Below are 18,466 nucleotides of genomic sequence, written 5' to 3' on the forward strand. Positions count from 1 at the left end.
GATTACCAATCATTTCTAATTTGCATGGTCTGCCTTTAGGAGAAAAGAGAGCAGGTGAAAGAAAGCTAGAGGGGCTCAGGAAGAAAGATTTTGCTGAAGCCTGCATGAGTCCTAGGGTATCCGAACAGTATAACAAGAGATTGGCTTTCTCCTTTTTCCTTCTCATGCCATTTCAAAGTTGTATTAGAAATCAAAGTCAAAAGGCCAAACACTTTATTTTTTTTGGTCTCAGACGTTTAAAGCATAGTCTGGGCTATGAGAGTCATGAGCCAGGGATGAGGACAAAACTCCAAATGTGTCTCACACCACAGTTCAGTTCTGGAAGTCTAACGTAATGGTTTCTACGCAAGTGAAAGACAGGATGAGGCGTGTGGAACACTGTAGATGATGGAGATGGGAATCTTATCGGGCTGTGTGAACAGCTGCAGCTGGACCTCCCAGATGTGACATGCAAACATGGGCGTGGGAGTGTGTGCAGAGTGAGCCAGTGCAGCTGTAGGAAACAGACTGTTTCATTGTCCCTGGATAAAGGTTTTAGGTGGCCCCATCTTTATGCTGGTGACTTGCTCTGCCACTGACGTCTACATCCTCTGCCGCGTCCATTCCATCCCTCCCAGCATCACTTTGTTCATTAACTTGTCCCTCTGCTGGCTTCGGAAGCCTTCGCTACCCAATGTTTTAACTTCAGCCCCCACTGAGTGATTGATTTGGTCAATTCAAGTTCTTAAAATGTGTAAGTAGCCACCACAGTTCATGCTGTTCTGCTGTGTTCCTACAGTCACCTCCTAGCTTTGCTGCCCCAGGTTATACAGTTCTATGAGGTGGGTCTGCAGCATCTGGTACTGCAAAACCTCTAAATGGCCCTTTAGGCACACTAAGATTTTAGATTGTAATATGTTTAACATACTAGTGAAGCAAAACTTGGACACATCCTTACTGTTTCTTGTTTGTTTCACTCTGTTGCCCCTGCTGACCTGGTATTCAGTACTCACTATGTAGTTCATAGTGGCTTTGAATTGTGACAACTCTTCTGCTCTAGCCTCCCTTGTGCTGAGGGTGTGTACCACCATGGCTGGCTTCTCCACATTTTTAAAAATAAAATTCTTTCTTTTCATTAAAAAAATCACGTTATTTTCTTGTTTCCAAACAACTTCCATAGAAATCCATTTTAGATACCCATTTTCTTAGAGTTCCTGGGATTTAGTATCATAAGGAAAATGTCCAGCTGGTCTTCTCATAGCTCCCAGACAGCAGAGACTAGCAAAGACGGCAGCGAAGGGCCTGGGATATGATGACTTTTACAAAGTGGTTTAAAAGCATTTCCTCTTTGAAACAGAATGTTCTGTTAGCCTCCCCCCCCCCCCCGTTTTGCTACTAAAATATAAATGGTTTTGTGAAGCAGTTAACTTATTATTAGACTTTTATTATTAGTTAATTTATTATTAGACTTTTAGTTTTAGAAATTAATGTGTATAACTTGTGGAAAGTAGTTGGCAAACAGAAATTTGTTCTTTAGTTTGATTTTGACTTAGAGGAAGACTTACGTAGACTTTATATTAGCTTATGACTGTATGTAAAACAGGAAGTGAAGCCTGGCAGTAAGCTATTTCTTCCTGAAAGAAGAAAACAAGTTTATATAAAGTATACTTAGACTTGAGCATCTCTCCAGCCAATCTATCTACACAGTCTGACTTTAGCATGGGAGAACTGTTCCTATGTCATACCCTTGACCTCATCTCTACTCCCCAATTTTCTGATTGATTGAGCAAGTTGAGTAGTAGTAATCTTGGAATACACTTTAAGTGATTCTAGTAAGTAGACAGAACAGAGAAAGAAAATGGTCTTCCTGCACACCGTGCTTGTTCTCAGAGTACTCTGTTCACAGCCAAGATGCCAGGCTGTGACCAGCTGCATTGCATCCAATGCCCTCCAACATTGCTCGTGCTGGCCCACTTCTGTTATTTCTGCAGGCATGCCAAGACTTTCCTCCCTAGACCTTTTTTCCTGATTCAGATTCCTCCCATTTTTTTGCAGTTGACACCTCCTCCAGGAAGCCTCCCTCACTATGTTTGACTGGAGGCCTTGCTTCTCTGCTGGAACAATGCATTAATTGTGTACTGTCTTGTCCTATCTTATTTACAGTTGCATCAAAAGATTAACCATTAACTTGTCATGTTTGTTACCCAGTTATCTGTGTTGCAGGTTTCTAGCATGTGATTGTATGCGTGATGAATCAAGTGCCTGTACAATCCAGGAAGCTGATACTTCCTCCCACCTTCCATCCCTCATTCCATTGCTGTGGCTCAGGTCTTCAGCTTTTGGAATATGCCCTGGTTCTGTCCTTCCTGCCACTCGACACCCTGGCTCTTTAAATCAGGCCAACACATTAGTGGCCAGCATGGCCAATGGCCAGTAAAACTGATTGTGTGAGTGTATCTTCTTATGCATATCTTGTTTATCTATTTTATGACCCAGTTGAGTCTGGATTTCTCTCTGGACCTTTACTCCCCTACTCCCCAGGGCTTGAAGGCAGAATTTAACTTTTCAGACTTCCTGTCCCTGTGCCTTGGGGCTACACACTCCCATTCATCACATCCTATCCCAGGGGACAGAAATGATCACTCCAGTTCTCTGCCAGAACCTAGGCTGATCCGTTAAGATTTCCGTCTCTCTTAGGGTTTCTATTGCTGTGAAGAGACACTATGATCACAGCAACTCTTACAAAGGAAAAATATTTAATTAAGATGGCTTGCTTACAGTTCAGAGGTCCAGTCCATTATCATCATGGTGGGACATGGTGGCATGCAGGCAGACATGATGCTGGAGAAGTAGCTGAGAGTCCTACATGTTTCAGGCAACAGGAAGTGGTCTAAGACACTGGACTATATCTTGAGCATATATAAGACCTCAAAGTCCACCTCCACAGAGACATACTTCCTTCAATGAGACCACACCTATTCAAACAAGACCACACCTCCTACTAGTGCCACCCTCTATGAGATTATGGGGGCCAATTACATTCAAACTACCACAGTGTCAAAGGGAATAGACTTACTCTACTCTGTGTTTGAATTCTTACACTTTAAATGAGGCAACACTATATTGGCCATGCTATGTAAAAGTTCTACTGAGCTGGACGTGAGTGCAACCCTGGAAGCAGAGCAGGAGGCAAGCTCAGGGCTACACAGTGAGACCATGTCTCATAGAACCCCAAACACATACCTCCACTCACACTTCACAGGGCTGTCCTCGCCTATCGACTAAACTATAAACCTAAGGTGTTTGCTCCAAAGGGGCATTATTAAAGTTGTGTTAATACTGGAGTTCCTAGGCTGGCACGATGGCTTACTGCCACACAAGCCTGAACACCTGAGTTTGATGTCTGGAACTCACACAGAGATGGAAGGAGAGAAGCAATTCTATAAAGGAATTATCTCCATACATGTGCTGCAGCACATTCACCTACATACATGCATATCTCTCTCCCCATCTCTCTCTCTCTCTCTCACTCTGTGTCTCTCTTATTTTCTCTCCCCCTCTCTCTCTCACACACTAAATTAAATAAACAAACCCCAAGATCCCCAATCGTGCCATAGTCCAAGTGCTCAATAGCCATATTTAGTGAGTTGTTGCCATTTTGGACAATCCAATAGAGACTACTTCCAACATGGCCGACACCACTGCAAATGGCGCTGATTTAAACACCTTATATTAAGCATATAGATTTTTCATAGGTCCATCTCAACTCTTTGCTGTAGGCGAGTTTGTGACTTCTCATCTGTTTGTCCCAGTCATTTTTCTGTGTGTCTGATCACTCTGTGCCCTTCCACAACTCTGTGACTTTGGACGGATGTGCTGCTCTCTTTCTGAAACGACCCTGACTTTAAACTTGGGGCTAGCACATACTAGCAGGTACTCCATTGCGGAACCATGCCCTCGGCCCTTTTAAACTTTTACCTTGTTGGGGTCTTTCTAAGATGCCCAGGCTGACCTCAAATTGGCGATCCTTCTGCCTCTGCTTCTCTAGTAGCTGGGAGTACAGGCATGTGCCATCATCTTGTATTGTCTTCTCAGAGATGATTCAAACATCTCCGTGGCGTTCTTTGACTTTTCTTATCTTGTATTCTTTTCACCCATTTAACATGGTTCTGTTTACTTTAATACCATTTATTTTATTTTTTATATATCCTACTATGCCTTTGGAGGGCTAATTCTGTATTAGCAATGTATTTAATGAAACCTAATTTGGTTTGATTGATTGTTATCTCTTTGGCATGTTTTAAAAAGTTGCTTAATGCATTGGGAGAAAATTTTTTTTTCATTTGTAGCGTTAAGCTAGGATGGCTTCCTGTCTTCCAGATTGGAGGTTGGCCTTTTGTTTTTAACTTCGTCTAATTTAACCAGATTAGAGTTAAGAGGACTGTAATGGGGAGGGGGTTTGCAAGGTCACATGACACAGTGGAACTTACACAGTAGCTGGCTCACAGGGGGCAGTTTAATATGATCTTAAGGGGAAAATATGTAGGGAAGATGAAAAGTGGATTATGGAATGAGTGGAGAAATATATTTGAATTTCTTTTTCTTAAGATAAAGATGTATTTTTTAATGTGTTTATGTGTATGCCTGAGTGTATGTATGTGCACCACATCGTGCAGGTGCCTTCTGAAACCAGAAGCATCATATCCCCTGGAACTGGAGTTATGGGCCGCTGTGAGCCCTGATGTGGGTGTTGGGAACTGAACCCCATTCATCTGCTCTGAGACATTTCTCCATTCCCCTTTTGACTGTTAAAAATTTTAATGTGTGTGTGTGTGTGTGTGTGTGTGTGTGTGTGTGTGTGTGTGTTATGTACACATGCATAGATGACTGCAGAGGCCAGAAGACTGATCCCTGGGAACTGGCATTACAGAGGTGTGAACACCACTACTCCTTCCATGTGGGGGCAGGAGCAGTAAGTGCTTTTAACTCTTAAGTCATTTCTTCGACCCCCATGTTTGAAATTTGAACACCAAGGCAAAAAGAAATGAATATAACAAAGGGGAAGGATTTTCATTGCTGTTTCTGCAAACATACATTTCCCCCCTCAGAGGATCTGATCAAATTTTGATATACTTTTGTGAGATGATTTGAGTAATTATCAGTTTGCTTTGCTTTTCTGGTTATGTTTTACAGCATCTGGTAAGGCTTAATTTCTTCTAAGAATCCATAAGCTCTAACGGGCTCAGAGAGTCTGAGACCTTCGCTGATGATCATCGCCTAGGGGCCACCACAAACCCCAGTCACTCATCTCCCCTGGGCGTTCCCCGACCACGCCCATCGGCCAGACCACGCCCCCAGGTCGCCCCCTCCCTCGGAGTCCCAGCAGCTGCAAATTCTTATTGGTGAAGAAGTTGTTCTGGTCCCACCCTGGAGGCCAGTGATAGGCTGCCCAGGCGTGGGGCGGTGGTGGTTGGCTGCCTGGGGACGGGTCCCTGGTGGTGCCTGTCAGAGAGGCTGGCGGCAGTGGCGGCTGTCGGGGCTGGATTGTCAGTCAGAGAGAGGAGGGAAGATGGCTCGCCCGGACCCGCGCTGCTAGGAGGAGAGGGGCAGGTGGCGCGGCTGCTGGCGGAGCTCAGTCTCCGGGTTGCCTCGGTCGCCGTGGTCGCCGTGGTCGCGAGGCGAGGCCGCGGTGGGTCCGGAGCTGCTCTGGTGAGTCCGCCGCGAGCCGCACGCCGGCCCCCGGGGCGCCGGGAGACCGAGAACTTTCTTTGGTCTGGGAGGAGTGGGGCTGAGGCAGCTGCGGGAGGCGGGCAAGGACTTCGTCCTGGGGCGGTGGCCGGTTGCGGGTAACGGCTCCCGCGCGAGGCCGGGCGGTCGGGGCGCCCGGGAAGCCGAAGTTGATCGTTCCGGCTGCCTGCTACCGACGAGGCTCGGTTCTTGGTTGGGGTGGTGAGCTCGGGGCGCCCCAGGGTCGGCCTATCGAGGAGTCCACCGTAGCTTACGGCCGCTGCCCACTCGTCCCTGCCGCTCAGCGTCCGGCCCCACGGCCCACGCGGGCCCCGTAGACCCGGTGCTCCTCAAAGCCGTACTCGCCCGGGTCTCGGGTCCCGCGGGGCTGGGGGGTTCAGAGTGCCAGCCTGGTCTGTCCATCTCCCGGAGAACACATCTTCTGCCCGCGCCGCCCTGGACCCTGGAGTTCTGCCTCTTCCGAGGCTGCAGTGCCTGCGCTCGAGAATCGTCGAGGTTTCCGCTAAACGTCTTTTGTTTTTTTATTATTTTGTTTTTCACCACGAAAACACCCCAAGTTTGCACACTTCGGCAAAACTGGGTTTCCGCTCTGCAGCGTGCATGTGTGTGCTTTGTACGTTTAGAGTTCCTGAAGGATTTAAATTTGTCCCTAGTGGTTTTGCACTGCACAAAATCGGCTCTAGGATAAAACGCTATCGCACGCGGGCAGAGGCTGCTTTACTCAGGTAGGGGGAGTGCTGCTACTACTTAGAGACTGCTATCAGTTGCAGATCTACACTGGCCTTTTGCAAAGTGGGTGTCCTTTGGGCAACACAGTAGGTTTTGGAGGAGATGTGCCAGCCCTGTGGTTCATGCAACACGTTGCAGTTTGAGGCTTCCAGTTTTTAAACTTTTATCTGCATAAAGCCATAAAGATTAGTGTAACCTTGAAGCAACGCGATAGTTCTGGTAGATGTGTTTTCCTGAGACCACTTGCTCTGCTGCCAACAGAACCAGCCTGCTGTCATTTGTGAGCACCTTTTCCCCCTTTAAATGAATACATTTTTAAGGTTTACAGGATGAAACTTAGTTTGAAACATGCTTTGAAGCACAGTGAAGGACAAGAAAAAGGGCTGCTTTGTTAGTAGTAGCCTCAAAGACAGATATTCAGATAATCTGATCACATTAGTGGCACGGGGAAGCCCACATGTATTTAGGAAAACAGATCCTACAATTGACACATACTAAAGTAATTTGATTTATTAACATTATTGCCAGAAACAGATTGGAAACCCTGTTAGTAATCAGAACTAACAGCCTCTGGATATAAACACAGGGTGGGGAATGAACTGGGCCAGTGCACAGTTCTTATTGTCTTTCCTTTGAAAAATTAAAAAGATGTGTTTGCGTGGTGTTTGTGGTGTGTGTGTGTGTGTGTGTGTGTGTGTACGTACGTGTGCATGTGATTGCAACGACACCAGGATCAGTTCATTCTTTACTTCCACCTTGTGGATGCTTAGCCTATCTGGTCATCAGGCTTGGTAGCAAGTGTCTTTACCATTGAGTCATATCCAAGACCTTGTCCTTCCTCTTTCTAGTTTTTGATTCTTCTACTTTATAAAGTCCCTTTTGGTTGCATTTTTAAAGAATGGTGTAATTTTGACAGTAAGTTTATATATGTCTTCTAGTTCACTCTTATTCAGCACCCTGTTGCCTGTTATTTATTTTGTAATGAAGCCCAGAAAATCATCATAAGTGACTTTTAGGAGTATAGCTCAAAACCAGCCATCAGATTACTGTTGCAATAAAGTTGAGATTTGTGGGTGAGGCTTTTCAAGAAAAGTGAAGTAAAGAAAGGAGAAAATGCTGGCTATGGAATAATACTTGTTGCCCTTGTAGAGGGCTGCAGTTTAGGTGCTAGCGCCCACATGTTTGTTCACAGTCACCCGTAAGTCCAGTTCCAGGAGATCTGATGCCCTCTTCTGACCTTTAATGGTACCAGGTATGCAGTTCTTACATATGTGTATGTAGGTAAAATACATATGTAGGCAAAACACTCATGCACATAAAGTAAATCTTTTATAAAAAGTCCACTACAGTAGAGCATAGGTTGAAAGAATTTGATGTTTGTTTGCATGCATGCATGAAGAAAAAGAGTAGACTCAAGGTAAGGGATTTTGGGGGGAAAGAATGAGAGAATTATTCAAACTTAATCCTTGAGGAGCTGAAGAGAAGGTTGACCAATAAGAAGGAAGGACATTTCTGGAAGCAACATCTTTAACAAGGAATAAGATAATAAAGACAGTGTACTCTGTTGATGTTGTCAATAGTACCAAGATGGTTTTCTGAAGTGTTTTTTAAAGGTCCTCAAAAAAGCTAAGATAGCATCCTAATATTGTGAGAACAGATATCCTTCAGAAGAATACGTTCTGTGGAGCCTGAGACCCTTAGCATCACTATGGAATGCTTTGTCATTCTTTGCAGAGGGTGGGATGAGGGTGGGAAGTTAACAGTTTGTCTGTTATATTGCTTAGTACTTGAAATCCAAGAACTGCCAGACCTTTTTTTTTTTTTTTTTTTTTTTTTTTTGTCCTCCCAGAGTTAGCTGCCTATCTGAACAAAGGAAAGAGAACATTTAGCAGTTGAAAATGCTGTTTAAACTGACTATGGGGTGCTGAGCCCCAAGTAATATGTCTACAGCACAACCTTTACTCTATGGCTCAGAGAACATCATGGAAGAGGAGTTAGAAAGATTGTTAAGAGTCAGAGGACAGAGTTGGGATGTCTGCTATGAGACAATGTCTTCTGTATATGACAAGGAAATCGCATGTATTAGGTAATCACAATATGGTTCCTTAAATCCACCCCAAAAGTGGCCATACCAAGTCAGTGTGGGTGGGGGAATTCTCATGAGGTTTCTTCCTTGAAAGAGCTACAGGCAATTAGTGGGTACTTGAGAGAGGAGAATCAGTTTCCCCAGGGATGAGCCTTGTGGTAGGCTAGCCAATCCCAAGAAGTCAGCCCTAAACGCCTAAGAATGCCTTTAGGGTTTCACATCAAATATTCATAATTTTCATTTTATTATCTGTTAAAAATCTTTTGTCCTTTTCTTTTTTCTTTTCTTTCTTTTTTTTTTTTTTTTTTGAGTTGAGATATTAAATCTGATCACATGCCTTCATGGAGATGACAATGTGGTATTATTTTAACCTGTTGGTTGGTGAGTTGTATTAGATTTCTTATTAGATTTCACCAAGGGGTGCTCTTCTGGGGATACAGGCATCTTGATAGTAGCTTGTTTCTGATGTGCGTGAGAATGATCTCACAGTGTACCTTTCCCTGTTCGTTATAAACTTTGTAGTGCTTTGTTTTCTGACTAGAAAGAGAGACCCTGGACAGAGGTGTGAAAGGGCTTTCTCTGTCTCTGCTCTGGCAATCTTTCCCTTGGCAGGTTTGACATAGTTTAGCTGTAAAAATGTTTAGGTCTTCCTTGCAGTTTGTTGAGGTCTCAAATTAGGCTTAAATCCTTTCTTAATGTAAATATCATAATTGCACAACTATGAAATAAGGATTTTCATTCCTATTTTACAGTTAAAAACTTGAGTCTCAGTTCAAGTTAAGTGTAGGGAGCTGAAGCCCAATTCTCTAAAACCACACCTTCAATTGTCTGTGCATGCATGGCGAATATTTTCCTGTAGGCTAGGTGTCAGCATCGGTTGGCTTCTTCAGTCACTCTCTGCTTTATTTTATGTTATTGAGTCAGGGTCTTTTGCTAAACCTGCAGCTAGACGATTAGCTAGCTGGCCAGCAGAGCCCCAGAGACCCTCCTGTCTCCACTTCCCCAGCACTGAGATCTCAGGCATGCCAGCCTTTACCAGGGTGTGCTGGAGAGAAACTCAGGTCCTCATGCTTGTGTAGTAAAACTTGACCAACTATCTCCCCAAGTCCCTGTATTCACATCAGTTTCCTAACATTTTCCTGATTTGACACTCTTTGCTTTTCTGAAAAATAAATCTAATCACTTTCTTGGAATCTTATTGCTTTTCCTCTTTGTATAGTTATATTTTGGTATCCCCATTATAATTATTACCGGTCTCTTCTGTGTTGATATTGTGCTTTCTGCTGCTATAAAGTATGGTCTAGTGCGCTGATAGTAGTAGTGGACAGTAGTAGTGTGAGATGAGATGGAGAACTTAAAATTGATTTTTATAAAACATACACAATATACTTAACAGTTTAGAACTTGTGCCCAGACTTAAATTAAAATTTAGGACCCAGGCTTGTTGGGTCTCTAAGATTGATCTGTATTCCGGAGTCCTGTTTGTATGTTGTAAATGTTACAGTAAAAGTACTGTATATCAGAGATCTATGAGTTTGGAAGACATAGTACTTTTCCATTGTAGTCCAAATGTCTGTTCTCTTTGAGCTTTGTGTCAGGATAGCATTCAGTAGTAAATGCTAAGTTTGTTTTCTCATTTTCTTGAACAATGAGTCTTTTGATTACTTAATAAACATTAGTTTTTTCCCATTCTAGTGCTTAAGAATTCATTCAGTAATTTGCATTTGACTTAATAAACACAGTATTATGAGTTCTTAAATTTAGACTATGAGAATCATGTTGGGTTTCAGCTCCTGAAAGATTTGTATTTAGTTTTGTTTATATCTGTGTAAGGGTTGGGCACAGTGGCAAATGTCTGTAGTTAGTCCCAGCTATCCTGAAGGCTGAGGTGGCAGCTAGTACGTGGGCAACATATTGAGACCCTGTCTTGAGACAAAAAGAATAGAGTGATGTAATGTGTGAGCTAGGAGAAGAATGTAAACTTTAAAAGTGCTTAAATTGGGCAAATAATTATGAACTTTTTGAACTCCCCCCTTTGAAATACAGAGTATCGATTCCCCTTTGAAATACAGAGTATCAATTCCAATCAGTATCCACAGACGGTTTATCCCCATTGGCTATAGAAAGTTGCAACTCTGACATCACTGAACTTGCTAGATATATTATTTATTCGTTTGACCTAAATTTCAAAGTTCACAGTGATTTGTTAGTTGATAGATCCTACAAATGGAGTGGCAGGCAGAATGACAACATCGTCTGCAAAGCAGTACATGGTAACTGAATGGAGAGGAAGGTGACAGTGGTTTACAAATGGGTAGAGCAAGAAGCAGCACCTAAAACCTGCAAGTCAAACAGACTGTTAGCCTTGGAAACACAGAGAACCGTCATGTGAACAATGTAACTGGAGTGTTGTCTTCCATGAGGTCAAGACAGAGAAGTTCAGCTTGGAAGAAAGAGACCTGATGCAAAGTTAAAGGGTGAGCCTGGAGGAGGAGCTGGCTGTTTTGCTGTCTGTAAGGCTGGCGAGAGTTTATGATGAGAACCAAGTCGACAGTACAGGGTTGGTTAAGTGCGCAGCTGATGGCAGGCAGCTGGAGGCAGTGGTGGCAGATGAGGCTGCTGCGTCATGAGGTCAGTAAAGAGTGAATGAGGATGGACGTAGCCTGCAGGCATTGGAATGGAAGAGCTGGTCTTCTGAAACTAAAATGTCGAGCGCATCCCCAGTTGTCCAAGTGACAGATTTCTTGTTAGTATCTCATAGACGCATTTTTTTTTAGCTTCTACAGTGTATCAGTTTATTAGTTTTGTTATTAATTTTAAATATCTCTTCATGAGGTGTACATGTATATGTATGTTCCCATGATAATGCTAGGTTGAGAAGATTAAAAAAAAAAAAAAGAAAAGAAAAGACCAGCCAACAAAGACTAAGAAAGATAAAAGTAGAACTTGTTACTTGTTATTTTTCACTATGACAGCCACAAGTATGTTCTGTAGTATTAGATCACTCCTTAGAAAGGCCAGCAGTGTCATGGAAGTAAAAATGAGGGGACCTAAAGTCATCAATCAGGGATGCTCTTCATGTCATCATGTTATAAAGTTTCCAAGAGTTGATTACAATGTAATGTGATTAATTCAATTTGAATTTCATCAATCATGGATTATTGGTAAGAAGTTCAAGCAGGTTTTTATTTTTCTTTCAAATTTTTAAAAAATACTTCCTTCAGAATCAAAACAGCTGAAAAAGAAATGCATAAAATACTTTAGAGATTAACAGTTATTATGGGACTTTTAAGTACCTTGGGAGAGCCAAGATAAAAAATGTTTGCTGTGCCAGTTTTAGCTTCCTAATCAGCCATAAAGCAACATCTAGGGTACATTTTGTTGTATTAGTATATGGCTTAATATTTTTGAAAACGATTTTTAAATTATTTTACACTTCAGCTTCTATTAAACCAAACTGACTGTTCTACCAATCAACATGGTCTTACTAAACTATGTGCTTTGATTACTGTAACTTTTCAGACAAACAAACACCTGTATTAATGAGACCTACCACCAAGTTTCTGATTGGAACGATCCCTTTTCTCCTGTCTTAGACTGAGGCTGTTGTAGAAACAAAATCAAGGGCCAGAGCCTCACATGTGCTAGGCGGGTGCTGTACCACTAAGTTACATTGTCAGCCTAGACCGGTGGCATTTTAAAATTATGTCTTGTTAGTAGGCATTACTGCCCTTAACAGTGTTTTCTTGCATTTTCTCACTGTGTCCCCATTGTTCATCTTTTTCCATTGAACATCTGGGGCATCACTGGCCAACTTCTCAGTTGAATCTCATTCCAGCTTACTAAAGGGCAGTGACTCATTCCAAAACATCAACCCACAAGTTACTTGGAATTTGGTCCTCTTGACATTTCTCTCTTTCTTTATCCCTAGGAGTGAGAACTGCCACTTAAAATGCAAAAATCTTTAAGAAATTAAAGCAAAACTGTGCTTTGAAGAGCGTATTTTTGCATGCTATTATGTTTGGGAAAGAAGAGGGGAGTGAATGATACTAAAATGATTGAAACATTTGTGTTTTCACTTATATTCTTAAACCTATATAAATAGTGTTTATTTTTATTGTTTTGTTTCATTGCTTATACCCTGATTCATCTTGATTTATTTTGGAATGGGCTAAAGAACACTCACTTCTGCTGTTTTAGGTTTACCTGTCTCTACTAATAGACTGAATCCCTTACGTCATCTACTATGTCATATCCATTTTTGTGGCCAGTAGAACATAGTAGACATTTAATAGATATGAATAAGTGGGTGGTATGTAGGCATTAATACAAGGAAAGAAGAGCCAGGTTGATTGCTGGGTGCTGGTTGATTGTGGCTTCTATGTTGTTATGGGCTGACTTGGGTCCCTCTCCAAAATATATGAAAGTCCCAACTCCTAGCTCCTATGAAACTGGTGATAGCATCTTTACAGAGGTAATTAAGTGAAAATGAGGCCATTAATGTGGATACTAATCCAATATAACTGGAGCCCTTGAACTTTGAACATGACAGTTAAAGAGGGGTAAGGATATAAAGATGGCAGCCATCTACATGCCAAAGGGAAAAGCCCAAGGTAGATCCCTTTCTGGTGGCGCTTAGCAGGACTCCTCCTTGCTCTCAGACTCTAGCCTGGAGAATCTTGCCAATGTAAATTTCTGTGTTTAAGTTACCCAGTCTGTGCTACTTTGTTACTATAGTCCTAGGAAATGATTATATGTTTGTATGCAGCAGCATCTCAAATCCCTTCATTTGCTTATTCCCAAGAAACGGACTTCCAAGCTTAATGCAGAAACCTCCAAATATTTTGTTTCCTCTAGGCAAGACATGGGAGAGAAATGGGGTAGCTTAACAGAGAAAGAAATTGCCTCCTCCACCAGCTTCCCAGTACAGTACTACAGTAGCAAGTGCTTAAATTTGTAGTTCAATTGTGTTTGTTTAGTTTGACCAAGAGAAAGTGTTTGTGGGCTTTTATGTTCTTAAGGGCAAAGGAGCCACTACCAACAGTCCTGGTTGGGTTTTCAGGGAAGAAAATACAAGACCAAATGTGGTGCTTTCTAATATGATGTTAATTCCAGCTAATTGCATTAGTACGGCTGTAGCTCAGTATTATCTACTTTATTCTGCCCTTGTTACAGCCAGCAGAGGCAGCACAGTGTCTTTTGGCTCATGCCAATTTCTTTGATGCTTTTGATACCCTCTGGTCACCAGCCCCACTGAGCTGCCACAGACCTGTCAGCACTTATCCATTATATGGTACGTAAGTTTGTGTAAGATTTTTAGCCACTTAGTTCTTTCTGTTTTGAAATTAAGTCATATTCAAGTAGTGCTGTGTTTAGTCAGGTTTTACAGTGTTTTTGAGATTCTTCAATGAAAACCTACTTTTGAATATATACAAAGCAGTTCTTTCATCATTTGGAAACAGTTTACTAGAATTCTGAAAGTAAATGTGATTAACACAGAATGGAATAAAAAGTCCTGGTCCCAGCGAGGAGCAAACTTGTGTTTGTCATCCAGCAAAGGAAAAGCAACAAAGGGCCTAAAACTTGGGTCATAACTTGTGCATTTTTGTAGCATCCTTATTATGGATGTGCCCTGGTAAATACTAGTGAGGTATTTTATTACTTATATTTTGATGCTAAGAATTGAACTTAAAGCCTTATACTTACTACTATGTTCATTACACACACACACACACGTGCTACCAATGAACTATATCCTCACTCTGTAATGATGCGGTTTCTTTAGGTCTTTTCCTTTCTTTTGTTGGAAAACTTTCCCCCAAATCATGCAGGTTAAGTGACAGATCTGAGTCTTTTTGTTTTGTTTTTTTTTTTGTTTTGTTTTGTTTTTTCCAGACCCAGTTTCTCTCTGTATCCCTGGATGTCCTGGAACTTTCTCTCTCTGTAGACCTGCCTCTGCCTCCCAAATGCTGGGATTAAAAGTTTCTATCACCACTGCCTGGCTAGCACTGAGTCTTAACTGAAGACCTTTCTTTCCTCTAGTTCCCGACCCTGTCCCTCTTATTTTCAACTTGGCCACCATTAACATCTCTCCACCCTCTTTTTCTTCTCCCCACTCCCTTCAGTGAAAACAAAATAACTGTTTAGTATGCTTGTAATCCCAGCACTTGGGAAGCTGAGGCAGGAGAACTGTGAATTTTAGTTTAGCCTGGCTTAGGTAGAGACACTAAGGGATAAATAAATAAGTAAATGAATGAATGAATGAATGAATAAATAAATAAGGCTGGGCATGGTTGCTTATGCCTATAAATCTCAGTACTTGGAAGGCTGAGGCTAGAGGCTTGGTGTGAGTTTGAGGCTAGCCTGAACTTCATAGATATTAAAGAGGTTTACAAAAATATGAAACAATGCCACTCATCTCAATAGTATTTTTGTTTTATATTGACATGGAATAGGCTTAACGTTTTAGTTTTAAATGAACACTTAATATATATTGTTAAAATTCTCACTATCGTAAAAATTAACATAAAAGTAAGTATAACCACTCTGTAGTTTTCAATAAACTCTTTTTTAAAAAGGCATAGGTGCAGGACAGTGTTTTTGTGTCCTCTTCCTAAATGATGGGATTACAGGTGTGTACCAGCATGCCAGGCACAATAATTTTCAATAGTAAAGTTTAGTTTATGTGTAAAAGACAAGTATAGCAACTAAAAATAATCTCTACTTAAGAAAAGGATGGGGAAGATGGTAGATGTTCAACTAAAGTGTTCACAGTATTTTGTGTGTGTGGCTTTTTTCTTTCTTAGTAGGTGCTCTGTAACTATCTTGGGTGGTATAATCCACTGAAACATTAATGTTTTAAACTACTGACTTTGCTAAGATTATAATTTGATCATGATGCTAACTAAGCACTTGTAATTAGCCTGCCACTAAAAGGCCGGTACCCCATCGGTTGATTTTTCTCCTCTTACCCTGGTTCCTTTCTCAGCCACCTGCATTGTATGCTCCTTAAGGACAGAGAGCAGACCTTATTGTCTTTTTGCCAATAGTGCAAAGTAATAGGAAAACCTTCCATTATACTCAGTAAGCAATCAAGGGCTTGTTGAAATATTAATGTTATAATTTGAATACATAGTAATATTGATTTTTTTTTTGTAGACACAAAAATGTTGAATGCATTAACCCTTAGCACGATCTCCTCATTTGTCTGTTTTTGTTTATTCATAGCCTCTTTCTTTGTTCCCACTTTGGTGCCTAAGCCTATAGTCTGCATAAATTGTTTGAGCTTGACAGGGATTGAATAACTGTCAACCTGAGGTTCTGGTCTAGTGACTGTAGGAAAAGCATTCTTAATCACTGTGCTACTTACTATGCATTTACATAACAATCATGTCAATGAATTCTCTTCAGATAATTCCTACTTCAAAATTTTTACAGCAACCTCTTAAAATCTGTCAGAAGACTTTAAGAATTTTGTGTCTTAGTCATCAGAGTTAAATGAAGTTTGATTGACCGAGATGATACTTGAATCACCTAACATATTACAGTTATATTTTGTGAAAGATGATGTGAACATTTTTTTAATTTAGTTCATCCAAGAATTGTTCTTGCAGATTTCTACCTAATATTATATTTGAAAATTTCATTTTATGGTGTTTCTATATTTAATGAAAAAATAATTTTTATTTCTAATAAGAGATTTTCTAAGTGGTTACATTCATTAATCAATCTCTATGCCATCGGGTGAGGCTTTGGTGGCTCACAGATACAGTGCCATGGCTCTCCCCGAACATTTTCCCTTGGCAAACACACCCCATCAGCATGAACCCGGAGTTCTTTCTGAGCAGACTGTAAAAAGCTGACAAGAGAAAGGAAGACAGCAGAGAGAAGTAGTTGCACAGAGGCTGGAGTGGCTTGGCATATTTTAGACAGGACGAGGGAAGTTGAGATAAGTAAACTATGCCCATTTTGTAGGGTGAGTTTGATGCGCAAGACCTGAGCTGTGGTGGTTGCATGCATTCAGAGAAAGCATGATGATTCAGGAAGATCAATATGGCAGGAATGTGCATGGTGCACTGCAGAAGGGAGGAGTCCAGGAGCAGGAGGCTGCATGAGCAACTGTGCAGACAATGGAGCCCAGGCTCTCGGAGTTGCTGTGGAGATAGAGAGCAGATGGCAAATGTGACAAGCATCGTGATGGGTGAAATGTAATCCTTTATTCAGCAAATACTTATTAGATACTGAATGTATTTATGCTAATAATATCTGAGCCTAATTTTGCCTATAATTACTAACACAAGTTTAAGCTCTGCAACTGTTACATAATTTTAGTTTTTTTTTTTAATTTAAAATTTTATTTTATTGTGGTGCTGGAGACAGAACCCAGGGCCTTGTGCATGTTAAACAAGGAGTCTCCTTACTGAACTGTATCTCAAGCCTAAGGTGGTCACATAATTTATATTTGAAAGCATATTACATTAGCTGGGTATAGTGGTTCATGCCTTTAATCCCTGTACTCAGGATATAGAGGCAGCTGAATCTTTGTGGGTTTGATGGGAGCCTGGCCCACCATAGCAAGTTCCAGGTCAGCCAGGGCTACATAGTAAGACCTTGTCTCAACCAAGCAAGCAAGCAACAACAACTAAACATAAGACATTACTAAATAAAATAGAATTATAAGATGAGTGAGTATCTTGTAATACCAGAACTTGGAAAGCTGAAGCAGCATAATCACCAGGATTTCTAGGCCAGCCTATCTCAAAAAGCTGAAAGTAAATAAATAATAATAAAGTGGCAAATAATGCATGGTGTTAGTAGAATTCTCAATATATTTTTTCTTGGAGGTTTGTGCTTTTAGATGAATGTTATAGGTCCTTCAAAACTGAGAATCAAGGGTTGGAAAGATGACCCAAGAATTGAGAACACTTTTGATCTTCCTGAAGACCTTAGTTTGGTAGCTAGCACCTACATTGTGTTTCTTACAGCCACCTGTAACTCTAACTCAAAGGGATCTGATGCCCTCTTCTGGCTCTGAGAGCACCCCTCACACACACACAACATATATAGAAATAAAAAAATTTGAAAGTAGAGCAAAACCTTTTTCTCCAAATATTTTATAGTTTATTTGATTAGCAAATGGGATAGCAGCTAGTTAATCACGCAGGTAAGAAGTCTTCTGTCAAGAGCAAAAAAAAAAAAAAAAAAAAAAAAAAAAAAAAAAGAAAGAAAAAGAAAAAGAAAGAAGGAAGTTCCTGACTGGAGAGCTTGATTTTCCGCCCCCACATTCCACCCAGACTCAGGGCTTGTGTGTAGATAAGTGCTCTACTGCTGAGCTACATCCCCAGCCGCCTCATGAGACTTTTGTACTTTTAGTTCTTTCCAAGGAGAACTTAACATTTGTATTACGAATATTGTAGTACATAAAAAGCTGTTCTTTGAGTCAGTCTTAGTGGCCCATGCCTTCAATTTCAGCACTTGGGAGGCAGAGGCAGGTGGATCTGGTCTACCACCTGGTCTACAGAGTTCCAAGACAGCCAGGGCTACACAAAGAAACCCTGTCTCAGAAAACCGTAAGCAAACAAACAAGATTAAAGAAAAAGAAAAATTCCTTTAGCTTTGCAGATTTGTTTGTTTGTTTTTTTAACATGTTATAAACTTGATTTTTACCTCAAGCAGTACTTCAAGCAAGCTGTTCAATAGTTTAAGAGAAATTGAAAAATCCTTTTTAAGTTCAAAGTCATTTTCTCTGCTTAGAGCCAATAACATAAAATATGTAGGAATCTACTTCATGGCATTAGCCTTTCTTATAAAATAATGTTTTCCATAAGTAAATGTTGATTAATATATAATCATTGGCATCCTGGGCTGAAATATAAGGGCAGACGAGGCCAAGAAGTTACAAATCATCCTGTTAGCAATCATTTA

The 18,466-nt window shown here is 41.0% G+C and overlaps 1 protein-coding gene across 3 annotated transcripts in view; it reads left to right on the forward strand.

The window, feature by feature from the left end:
* The first annotated feature begins 5,541 nt into the window (after positions 1 to 5,541).
* Positions 5,542 to 18,466, forward strand: part of Hycc1 (hyccin PI4KA lipid kinase complex subunit 1) — a 93,535-nt gene continuing 80,610 nt past the window's right edge. For all 3 annotated transcript variants that reach the window (XM_051202890.1, XM_051202888.1, XM_051202889.1), the window contains exon 1: positions 5,542 to 5,688. The gene's annotated coding sequence lies outside the window, so the exon portion shown is untranslated. The remainder of the gene's footprint in view (positions 5,689 to 18,466) is intronic.

Source organism: Phodopus roborovskii, unplaced genomic scaffold (assembly GCF_943737965.1).
Source record: "Phodopus roborovskii unplaced genomic scaffold, PHOROB, whole genome shotgun sequence".
Taxonomy (NCBI): domain Eukaryota; kingdom Metazoa; phylum Chordata; class Mammalia; order Rodentia; family Cricetidae; genus Phodopus; species Phodopus roborovskii.